We start from the raw sequence: 11,957 nt of genomic DNA, 5'->3' as shown, positions 1-11,957 counted from the left end.
GAGAAATGAACATACACACAGGCGTATACACATTTACACAAAGGGCAAAACAGATAAGTAAACCAGCTCTTTTGATGCTCCCTAAATGCTGAAGACAAACTAAGAGTGGAGGGTGTTCCACTCTCTGAAAGCATGGAAGCCTCCGTTCTCTTGCACTCACTTGGTGCACACACACACCAACACATACATAAAATATAATAACATAAAATAAATTCCTTGTTCTCAGTTCCCCTCTGTTGCCTTCAGCTCCAGTATTTTTATTTAGCTAATGAGTAAATTGGGGTGAGATAGAAAGATAAAGGGATGCTGTTGAAGCCAGCATGAATAAAAATGACTTGCGGGGGTTGGAGATATGGCCCAGCAGGTAAGAGCTCTTCTGATCTTGCAGAGAACCTGGATTCAGTTCCCAGCACCCATGGCAGCTCACAAGTCTCTGTAGCTCCAGTTCCAGGGGATCTGATGCAGTCTTTTGAGTTCCAAGTGTACCGGACATGCATGTGGCAAGCATATATCCATTCAAAACAAACGTTTAAATGCACAAAGTTGAATGAATAAATAAAACTAAATGACTGGCCAGCTATAGTGTCTTCTAACCACTTAAGAACTCTGTGTCTTTACCGCTGTGTTTAGGAATAACAGGTTGTGGTTAAATGCAAATATGGGCATGTGTGTTGCCTTCTTGTTTTCTTGCTGTGGACTTGGCAGCTTGAGGAAGGAAGAGCTAACGTGGGGAACAGATGGAGGGAGAGAGTCATCTGTGGCTGGGATGGTGAGACAAGTTTCAGCTGAGACTGCGGGAGGGTGAGGCAGCTGCTCACATCTGGTCACATCTGCAGTCAAGAAGCAGAGAGGGCCGAAGGGTGGTGATTGGCTTCTTTTCTTCCTTTACACTCTGGGGGTCTGTCTTTGTGAATGGCGCCACCTGCCTCCATCATGGGCCTTATCACCGTAAGTAACTAAGTAACCATCTTTGGAAACAACTTTCCAGACACGACAAGAGGTATGCCTGATTTTACATCTCCTTTTTTTTTTTTCAAGATACATAAAAAGGCTTTATTTGCAGGGGAGCAGGAATTTAATAAAACAAGCCAAATCCCATGTCGTCATCGACTCTTCCTTCTTCTCATCTGCATCTCCTTAAATTGACAATTCAGGTTATCTGCTGCATAAGTGGTCTGAATGCAAACCATATGGAGAGCTCCCTGGGCCACAGGCAGAGTGTGTGTTAGTTGCTTACTGTCCAAGCTGAATCTCAATGAACCCAAATGTCACTAAGGGAAATTACAGCAGAAATAGGTGTCTACTGGCTCCTGATGGCTGTCATCCTATCGGCTGTCAAGAGAGCCAGTGGGGCTGATAACTTCTATACATTATAATCTTCCGCATCACGGTGGTGAGCTGGGTACTGACAGTTCCATTAATTTATGTAGAGGTATAATTACAACATAGATGAGAGGAATGTTCAGCATGACTTTAGGAAGAAAACTTGATCAGAGATTTTTGACAAAAGGTAAATGGAAGCAGGTTTTGAAAGCACTGGACTGTTTTATATTCTTGTACTGTAACCACATTATGCTGAACTTAATAGTCTTGTTAGCCAGTCTAGAGATGAATATTTAAATCATCTCATGAATATTGATTTACATATCACAATGACAAGACTTTGACAGTGAACCAGTTTTGCTGGCTTTTTGTTTGTTCGTTTTATTTATTCTTTTCTCAACATCCTGACCACAGCCTCCCCTTCATTCTCATCCCTCCGTCTCTGCTATCCTCCAGTTCCACGGCTCCTCCATTCCCCTTCAGAAAAGAGCAGGCTTCTCAGGGATATCAATCAAACACAGCATAACGAGATGTAAAAAGCGAGGCTCAAACCGTCATATCAAGGCTGGATGAGGCAACCCAGTATTCTGGATTTTGCTTTTTTGTTGGTTTGTTTGTTTTCTCTTTACAAGATCCTCAAAGGGGTGGTCTTCCTCTCTTGTCCCGAACACCCATGTGGAACGGACATGCACTCGATCTTCAACACACGGTTCCTGTCACCCTGCTACAGAGCTCTGAGATGCCCCACAGCCATTCTGTACTTGGGTCAGCTACTTTACTCTCTTAGACCACCCTGACCATTCTCCCTAGAGTGCTTCCATTTCATCTTCCTTCTGTAGCAGCTCTGAACTCTGAGCTCAGAAACCCGCCTCGTTTATTCTTGTACTTAGAACTGCAGACTACAGAGCAGTAATAAGCACGGAGACAAAGGGAATAAAAATATCAGAAATATCACTTTTGCCCAGAGGGAGCCTCAGGATGAAGAAATTAAGGAGATGTGTGTGATTGCACACACATATGTAGCTCTGATCCTACAGAGAGCTGAGAGCCTGCGAACAGAGACATCTAATTTAAACAAGTCTGGAACTATCAGGGGAGGAATTGGACTAAAAAGGACAAAAGAGCTATAGTGACATTAGTCTTCAACCTTTTGCCTTATTTGTATGAGTTAGGAGTGAGGTGGTAGCTCTCCCACCTCAGTTTAAAACAAAAGGTGGGCGCTGTTCTGGGCTAATGTCAATGAAATTACATGAGAACTAAAGTGAGATTGCCTTTAGGAGCTTGGGTCAGTTTTGTTTCTCAGGCTGCCTGGATTTGCTCTGTTGGAAAGCCCGACTGCACTGCTAGCTGCTGCTGCTGCTGCTGCTGCTGCTGCTGCTGCTGCTGCCGCAAGCCACTGTGTCATTGCCTGGTTACTATACCTGCCCTCCAGTATTCATGACATTGATGTTCAACCAAACTTGAAGATGGCAATCCCTGGCTTTCCTGATGCTACTTTTTTTTAATTTATTTTTTTATTGGATATTTTCTTTATTTACATTTCATATGTTATCCCCTTTTCCAGTTTCCCTTGGAAATTCCCTATCCCATCCCCTCTCCTCTGCTTCTATGAAGGTGTTCCCCCACTCACCCACCCTTTGCTGCCTCCCTGCCCTCGAATTCCCCTACGCTGGGGCATTGGGCCTTCACAGGACCAAGGGCCTCTCCTTCCATTGATGCCCAACAAGGCTATCCTTTGCTACATAGGCTGCTGGGGGCAAGGGTCCCTTCATGTGTACTCCTCGGTTGGTGGTTTAGTCTCTGGGAGCTCTGGGAGAGGGGGAGTCTGGTTGGTTGATACTGTTGTACTTCCTATGGGGTTGCAAATCCCTTTCAGCTCCTTCAGTCCTTTCTCTAACTCCTCCATTGGGGACCCCATGCTCAGTCCAATGGTTGGCTGTGAGCATCCGCCTCTGTATTGGTCAGGCTCTGGCAGAGCCTCTCAGGAGACAGCTATATCAGGCTCCTGTCAGCATGTACTCCTTGGCATCCACAATAGTGTCTGGGTTTGGTGACTGTATATGGGATGGATCCCCAGGTGGGGCAGCCTCTGATGGCCTTTCCTTCAGTCTCTGCTCCACGCTTTGTCTCCATATTTGCTCCAGTGAGTATTTTGTTCTCCCTTCTAAGAAGGACTGAAGCACCCATATTATGCTCTGAAATCAGGAACCAAAAAATGGAACCGAATAAAATTGCACAGCTTCTGTAAGGCACAGGACACTGTCAATAGTACAAAATGGCAACCAACAGACTGAGAAAAGATCTTTACCAATCCTACATCCGATAGAGTGCTAATATCCAATATATACAAAGAATTCTGATGTGGCTTCCTTAACCTGTACTGTCCGAGGGTAAAATCACAGAGAATGAAAATACTGTGGTCTGAATTCCATTCAACCTCCTACTCCCCAGATGAGTGCCCCCACATTTTTCCCTCTTCCTGAGAGAATTTAGAAATGCTTTTATTTTTATTTATGTGCATGTGTCTTTATGCATACATGTGCATGTGTCCATGAAGACTAGAAGCAGATGTCCTTGGGTTCCCCGGAGATGGAGTTGCAGGTGCTTCTGAGCTGTGGGTGCTGGGAAATCAGCTTAAGCCCCTGCAAGAATCCGAAGCGTTCCTTACTGCGGAGCCACGCCTCCAACATGGGCTGTGGGTGCTGGGAACCGAGCTCAAGCCCCTGCAAGAATCTGAAGCGTTCCTAATTGCGGAGCCACGCCTCCAGCACGGTTCCTCACTCCTCCCACTGTGCCTGGACACATGGCTTGGTTTACAGCGACATAAAAACTTACCACGTTTCACATGTGGCGAAAGACACCCAGAGAGCATTTTTCTTGCTTAAAATTCGATGGTCTGAGAGACTAAATGATATGAATGTGCTTTCTCAGAAAGAGATTTATTATCATCTTTGCCGGCACCCAAAGTAAAGCAAGACAAATATCCAGGCCAGAAAATCTTATTAGGAATCTCAATTTCTCCCTCAAATCAGTCTTTCTGAATCGATTTATATTCCTTTTAGTAATATACTCCTCCCAGGTTTCAATAAAGTTTCTTGGGTTTTTCTCTCTCTTTTATTGTTGATATACAGTATGAAATTTACTCGAATTCTTCCTCTATGCTCCATATTGTCTTAGGCACCCAATGAGCTATGATGGACAGAAAAAAAAAAACAAGATAACGGCCTTTGTAGGGCTTCTATTCGACCAATGGTTCTTAACTAACTGGGTCACCACCCCTTTGACTGTCAACTGACCTTTTCACAGGAGTTTCAAAGGACCACGAGAAAACACAGATATATTTACATTAGGATTCATAGCAGTAGCAAAATTACACTTACGATGTAGCAATAGAAATAATTTTATGGTGGTGGGGTCACCTCAACATGAGGAACTGTATTAAAGGGTCACAGCATTAGGAATCTTGAGAACTACCGCGCGCACGCACGTATGTGTGTGCGTGTGTGTGTGTGTGTTATAAATATGTTTTCAAGTGTGTGTGCACATGTAGGTGTGCACGTGTGGGTGTGCACATGTGGGTGCATACGTATGTATGCACACATACATATAAAGAGCAAAAGCTAGCGTCAGATATTTTTCCCAATCCCTCTGCACCTTAGTTTATGAAACTGGCTCTCTCACTCTGGTGGTTTGAATGAGAGTAGCCCCCACGGGGTCATCTATTTGAGTGCTTGTCCCGCAGTTGGTGGAACTATTTGGGGAGAATGAGGAGGTGTGACCTTGTTGGAGGAGGAATGTCAAAAGCCCTCTCCAGGCCCAATCTAGTATCCTCTCATGGCGTTGCTTTTCTCCCCTCCCCTTCCCTTCCCTCCCTCTCCCTTCCCCCTCCAACCTCACCCCCCACCCCCGCTCTGCTTTGTGCGTGTGGACCAGATGTGAACTCCCAGTCACTGCTTGGTGCCATGCCTGTCTGCCTGCTGTTATGTTTCCTACCACGGTGAGCACGAACTCATGCTCTGAAACAGTAAGCCAGCCCCAGTTAATCGCTTTCTTTTACAAAAGCGCCTTGGTCATGGCGCTTTGTCATGGCAGCAGAAAAGTAGCTAAGACACTCACAAAACCTTCAACTCAACAATTCAGCTAGTCTGGCTAGGCAGCAAATTCCAGGAATCCTCCTGTCCTCAACACTGGGGTTAGATATGTGAGACTACACTCAGCTGGCATTCTGAACTCAGATTCTTAGGTTTGTGAAGCATGCACTTAACTGCACCCCAATCAGCACCACCACCACTGCCACCGCTGCCACCATCACCGCCACCACCTGAGTCCACATCATAACATAAAGCCCACAAATGCATATTTGCCCTTACTATCTATTATTACTGGCTAACTACTTAAAAATGGGTCTTACCAGGCCAATACCGTCAGATTGAGTGTTGCTATTGAAATGAATGGGGATTTATAACCACCCCAGCACATAAGGGGGCTTGAAAGAAAAAGCTTTGTCTTAAGAGCTCTTTGGAAGCATTGTGCCTCTTTCTCTGGCTGATGTCCAGGTCTCAAGCTTATTGCCTTTGATTTCCAGTGATCAATTACAGAAACTTCACGTCTGTTTTCCATTGCGTTTGTCCTGTATGACAGTTCCGTGTAGGTGGCTGGTGCTCGTTGAATTTGGAAATGTATGTACTGTTATTTCTCCCTGCCTCATTGTCTTTCCACTTTGGATTCTGATCACAGATACAGATGCTTACAAAATGCTCTGTCTTGTTTTACTCTTCTCCTTTGTTTTCTCTCTGTGCTTCCTGTTATCTTCCCAGTTGACCCAGGATTGAGTTTCCAATCCTGTCTGCTGCACTCTAGCTGTCTTAGGGTTTTACTGCTGTGAACAGACACCGTGACCAAGGCAACTCTTATAAGGACAACATTCAATTGGGGCTGGCTTACAGGTTCAGAGGTTCAGTTCATTACCATCAAGGTGGAAGCATGGCAGCATCCAGACAGGCATGGTGCAGGCAAAGCTGAGAGTTCTACATCTTCATCAGAAGGCTGCTAGCAGAATACTCACTTCCACACAGCTAGGGTGAAGGTCTTAAAGTTCATGCCCACAGTGACACACCTACTCCAACAAGGCCACACCTACTTCAACAAGGCTACACCTCTAAATAGTGCCACTCCTTGGGCCAAGCATATTCAAATCATAACACTAGCTATCCACTAACTTCCTCCCAGGCTTATTTTGGGTATCAAAAAGTACTGTTCTTACTCTTTTTATTCTATATCTACGCTTAAATACCCCATTCTTTCTTCCAAGAGTCCATATTTATTCTTCTATTTCCTTACCACATTAGTTGATGGTTTAAGTCTGGTTTTGTTATCCCTACATACTGCAGCCTGTGTAATTTGTGAAGGGAAAGGGTGCATTCGGCTCATTGTTTTGGAGGTTGGAAGGTTCAGAATTGAAAGAGTTTTCACAGAAACAGTCAAACCGGAACACAGTGTCACATGTTAAACACCACACGTCAGTCAGTGGTAGGTCTTATTGTTTAATCTCTGATCTCTTTTTTCTTCTACTCAAAATCTGGATGACGTACTGTCAGCCTCCTCATCATTTCATCTTCCTCTAACAAATATTGAATATTGTTCTGACAGTAAAATTGTTGGCACATCACTGTTATCACTTGAAGACAACATCTAGGCTTTGTTGTAGCAGGTCTGCAGCTAATGTCTAAGGTGCATATTTGGGAGTTTGTAACCTACAGACTAAGGTCCTCACCACTGTTTCTTCATCTGACCAAGCTCAAACATTGCCCTCTGCCCTCTCAGAACTATGTATGGTCCTATAAGGAACATCTTGGAATTTTATCCTGAGGTTTAATGTCTTAAGGTCCTCCCAAAGTCTGAAGGACAGAGACAGAGAGACAGAGAGACAGAGAGAGTTGAGGATTATAACCATAGGGATTGCGATACAGCTGTCCCTTTGGGGATGAGTGCTTTTCAGTCACCTATTCTGTGGACTCTGAGTAGTGGTGGTTCTCTGTGTGAACCTCCATCAAATCCAAACTTCAATTAGAGTTTGGGTTTCTTCTGTGAGTCTCAGCTTCAGGACCAGATCCTCAAACCCATCTGTCTTATCTTGACTTTATTTTCCTGCCAATAGGATCACGGCTCTCTTCTCGCACTCTGTAGTATGTTCTGAGGTCTGGAAGATGCCTTTAGTGAGAACAAAGGAGAATCCAGGATTTACTTGGTGTCCCTTCCTCCTCTCAAGAATTATCATTATGAGTTAGTGTTCAACAACTATAAATAGGAATTTATGTGTCTTCTATACTCTAAAATGGTTAAAAAACCAAACATTTATAACAACTCCAGTAACTAGTGGTTGTTGAGAAAGAATTTGAGATACAGAAAAGGTCCCCTACAGATGTCAGAAAACTTGCTGTCGTTTTCCTTTTAACAAAGCAATAGCCCAAAGTTATGTTTTTCTTTTTATTTACTCCTCTCTCATACAATACATCAGGGCCATAGTCTCTCCTCCCTCCATTCCTCCCAGTTCCTTCCCTTCCCCTCTTCCCCAGATCCACTGTTCCTCTGCTTCCTCTCAGAAAGGAGAAAGCATCCCAGAGATATCAATATTACATAAAAAGATACATAAGACTAGACACAAACCCTCATATCAAAGCTATATGACGCAACCCTTTGGAGGAAAGGGGTCCCAAGAGCAACCAAAAGAGTCAGAGACCCTTCCGTTCCCATGGTTTGGAGTCTCACAAAACCCCCAATCTAAACAACCACAACATACATGCAGAGGACTTAGCAAAGAGATTCACACAGGCTCTGTGATTGCTACTTCAGTCTCTGTGAGACCCTATGAGCCCTGCTTAATAGATTCTGTAGTATATATCTATAAAAATATATAGAGAGATTTGAGTCATAGCTGAGAGAGAGAGAGAGAGAGAGAGAGAGAGAGAGAGAGAGAGAGAGAGAGAGAGAGAGAGAGTTGAGGATTATAACCATAGGGAATGCGATACAGCTGTCCCTTTGGGGACGAGTGCTTTACAGTCACCTATTCTGTGCACTCTGAGTAGTGGTGGTTCTCTGTGTGAACCTCCATCAAAGACCTCCATCAGCTTTTCTGATGAGCAGTGAGTGAGTCCTGTAATAATCACCTAAGCCCTTGAGTGTCAAGCCTGAAGGTTTCTAGGAACAGAGAAATCCATTCCATGATGGGCGTTTGTTTGCCTTGCCTTAGTAAGGAGGCCTTTTCATTGCTGACAAATTACTAGCAAGTCTGATCAAATTCATAATTAGTTTGTAATTTACTCTGTGCTTGGCTTGATATATGGACCAGAAGATCAAGGACTTGGAAACTAGGCATCAGAAGACAGATGTGGTCACAGAACAACATATAGAATTCTTAGGTAGTGCTTTTATGGCTACGGGTTACTCATCATTTTGCATTGAACACAATATTCAGAATGGTATGTGCCTGATTCCTCAACACCAGTGGGTTCCCCAGGTCCCGTGTACAAATCTTCATCCAATGTACTTTTTTAATCTTCTAGGTACTTCATTCATTTTGTTATTGTTCCCTCGCTGGCTTATTTGTTGCAGGTTGATCTTTGCTGGGACTGAAACTGGATTTCTAATAGGCTCCACATGTACCTCTTCTTAGTCTCACTTTTCAAACCAAAGATCAAATTGACTTCATAATGATAAATGGTGAGTTCTCTCCACAAAAAGCATCACAAGAACATTTAGTTTTTAAATACCTAAAATGCCCTTCACTCCATAGTACAACATGGCAGGAGATACTGTCCACCCATGGACAGCATTGGCTCTGCGACTCAATAGGGGTGGCTGTAGGCAAACCACGTCATCTCTTTGTTTCTGGTTTTGCAAAAGCATCCAATGTAGTCTTTAATCCCTGCAGCTCTTTCCAGCATGTTTAGAATGTTAATTCTCACTAAGGAACTGAAAACACACAAGCCTTTAGGATGATACCCAAGAAGCTCCAGTGAGTGTTGGCTTTCTGTTTCCAAAAGCATCTGTTATGAAATTCCATCATTACCCCTATTAGAAAAGTAACAAAGTAACACCATGCATAAATAAACATAAGACCTCCATCCGTCTTTTGTTCTTTCTCTTGTATAAAGACATTGAATGTGCTTGATTTAGCTTGGGGTCTGGTCTCTGCCCTTCCATGAGGAAAGCAGCCTCTGCAGGGGATTGCATTAGTTACTGTCCTTTGTCTGTGTTCTGGGACCACATGAGCTATTGTGTAGGCACACAGTGGTTTGAATGACAGCCACCCAAAGCCAAGTGAATGAGATCACAATCTTTAAGACCCCGAGGTCTTGGAGCAAAAGTACTTCAAATTTAATGTCTCACACTGTCACAAAACAAAATGTGTTTTAAATTTAGCTGCGTGGGATAAAGATATTTTTATCCTATTCTTTTCCTGAAAGGATTCAGATTTCTTCTACAATCAGAATTCCCTTTGAAGTTTCAGCATACATAGGTGCTAGCTTTGCAGATTTCTACAAGGCACATAATGTGAAGGCTTAGGCAAGGCCAGGCATTATTTGTGAGCTCTGTATGGCAGTAGGTCTCAGTTTAACTGTGGCCACATCTGTTCTCTCATTTGTCATTGTCCTCTGGGCTTGCTTTCTCTTTGGTAGACAACATTGATTGACAGAGTCTAGACAGAATAATCGATTCTACTTTCCACTCCCATGTAATGTGGAATAGACAGAGTTTTGGAATGAGGTAGGTTCCAAAAAGAGATTTTTGTAGCACCAGGGAGTCACATTTGGGCCCTAAAGGGGTCTGATGTTAGTTTTCTGCTCTGTCCCCTATCATAATGTGTGCTTTGTGTTGTATCAACATTTGGATTCTTTCCAGAAGAGAAAAATGACATAAACAGTGTCTTAGTTAGGGTTTTACTGCTGTGAAAAGAAACCATGACCAAGGCAACTCTTATAAGGATGTCATTTAATTGGGGTTGGCTTACAGGTTCAGAGATTCAGTCCATTATCATCAAAACAGGAAAATGGCAAGGTCCAAGCAGATGTGAGGCTGGAGGAGCTGAGAGTTCTACCTCTTGTTCCACAGGCAGCTAGCAGAAGACTGTCTTCCAGGCGGCTAGGACAAGGGTATTGAGCCCCACACCAACAGTGACACACCTACTCCAACAAAGCTACACTTCCTAATAATGACATTCTTTGGCCCAAGCATATACAAACCATCAAAGACAACAATAGGTTTTTAATAAAAATCATGGCATTCATATGTGGGGGTTGGGGGTATTCTTGGGTGTGTTCATGTGTGTGTACAAATGTGTGAAAGTCATAAGTTGCCGAATCTCCCTCCCACCATATTTTTTTGAGACAGAGTCTCTCACAGAAACTGGAGCTCATCAATTAGGCTAGGCTGGCCAATGAGCTCCAAGGACCCATTCGGCTCCCTCTCCCATTGTTGCTGGGGTTACAGAAGCCCTCAGGCCTGGCTTTTGTATGGGTGATGGGACCCAAACTCAAGTTCTTCTGTTTGTCATGCAGGGACCTTAAGAACCAAGCCACCTTCTCAGTTCTTAAACCCATAGTGCCCTTAGAGCAAAAGTGCATGAACAGTTGTGAGCTTCCCTTTCCTTGATAGCAAGGCAGAATGGATCTACTTGTTACTGTCATGGCAAGACTTGACATGCTGCCTGAGACAGATATGTTTTATACTTATTTCTCTAGTGAAGAAAGTTTACTAACGATGCTTTCTTTAGTGATCAAGGGCTCCAAGTTTGGGTGATAAACTTGACCTCCTTATGTACTAGCAAGTATAATTCACAATTAAATAATTCAATTAAGAAGTGATAATAATCCAACAAATATAAGACTTAATACATTTAATAATTTGATAATAAAAATTAGTGACATCTTCTGTATATTTATTAAAGAACTAAACTAAACATTTTTCTGATTTCTGAAATGCAGATAACTTGTGAAACCTTGGGTCAACAAAATAGGGACTTATTTACTTATCAAATAAATAGTCTTTGGTCCAAAGAGGGTAACTTACAGACAGATAGATAGTCTCTCATTCAAAGAGGGTAACACACAGACACTCCGAAGTTGAAGCTTCTGGATGACTCTGTGACTTTCCTGGGTGAGGGTAAGAAATATGTAAGCTTGCATTTTACAACCATATGTTTACATCTCTGACACAAAGGTCAGCATCATGCTAAGTGAGTTTGAAATTATTACAGTTCGCTTCCGTGGTGTAAATGGGATGGCCCCGGCAACTCTCTGTCAGGAAGACAGACACAATTACAACAGTATTATTTATTAATAGGATGTCCTGAGGTGTGGGGAAGGTAGAAAGTTTACTGGGGTAGAGGGTTGCCTCTGCTAGTCATGGTCAGTTCTTTTTGAGTTATAGACACCACTCCACACTCCCAGTAAACTGTGTATCATAAAAATGATACTGTTAACAAGTGAAGTTTGTACCTTAAAGTAAATATTCTGCAGTATCTTAGGCCATAGTGTATATAAAGAAATAATTTGAAATTTATTCCTTAACTGCTAGACAAGCTAGGTGTCTAGTTACAGGCCCTAAATTCTAGCACATGGCAGGCTGAGGCAGAA

This window comes from Grammomys surdaster, unplaced genomic scaffold (genome assembly GCF_004785775.1).
Source record: "Grammomys surdaster isolate TR1022 unplaced genomic scaffold, NIH_TR_1.0 373, whole genome shotgun sequence".
Classification (NCBI taxonomy): Eukaryota; Metazoa; Chordata; class Mammalia; order Rodentia; family Muridae; genus Grammomys; species Grammomys surdaster.
This window is presented reverse-complemented; position numbering follows the sequence as displayed.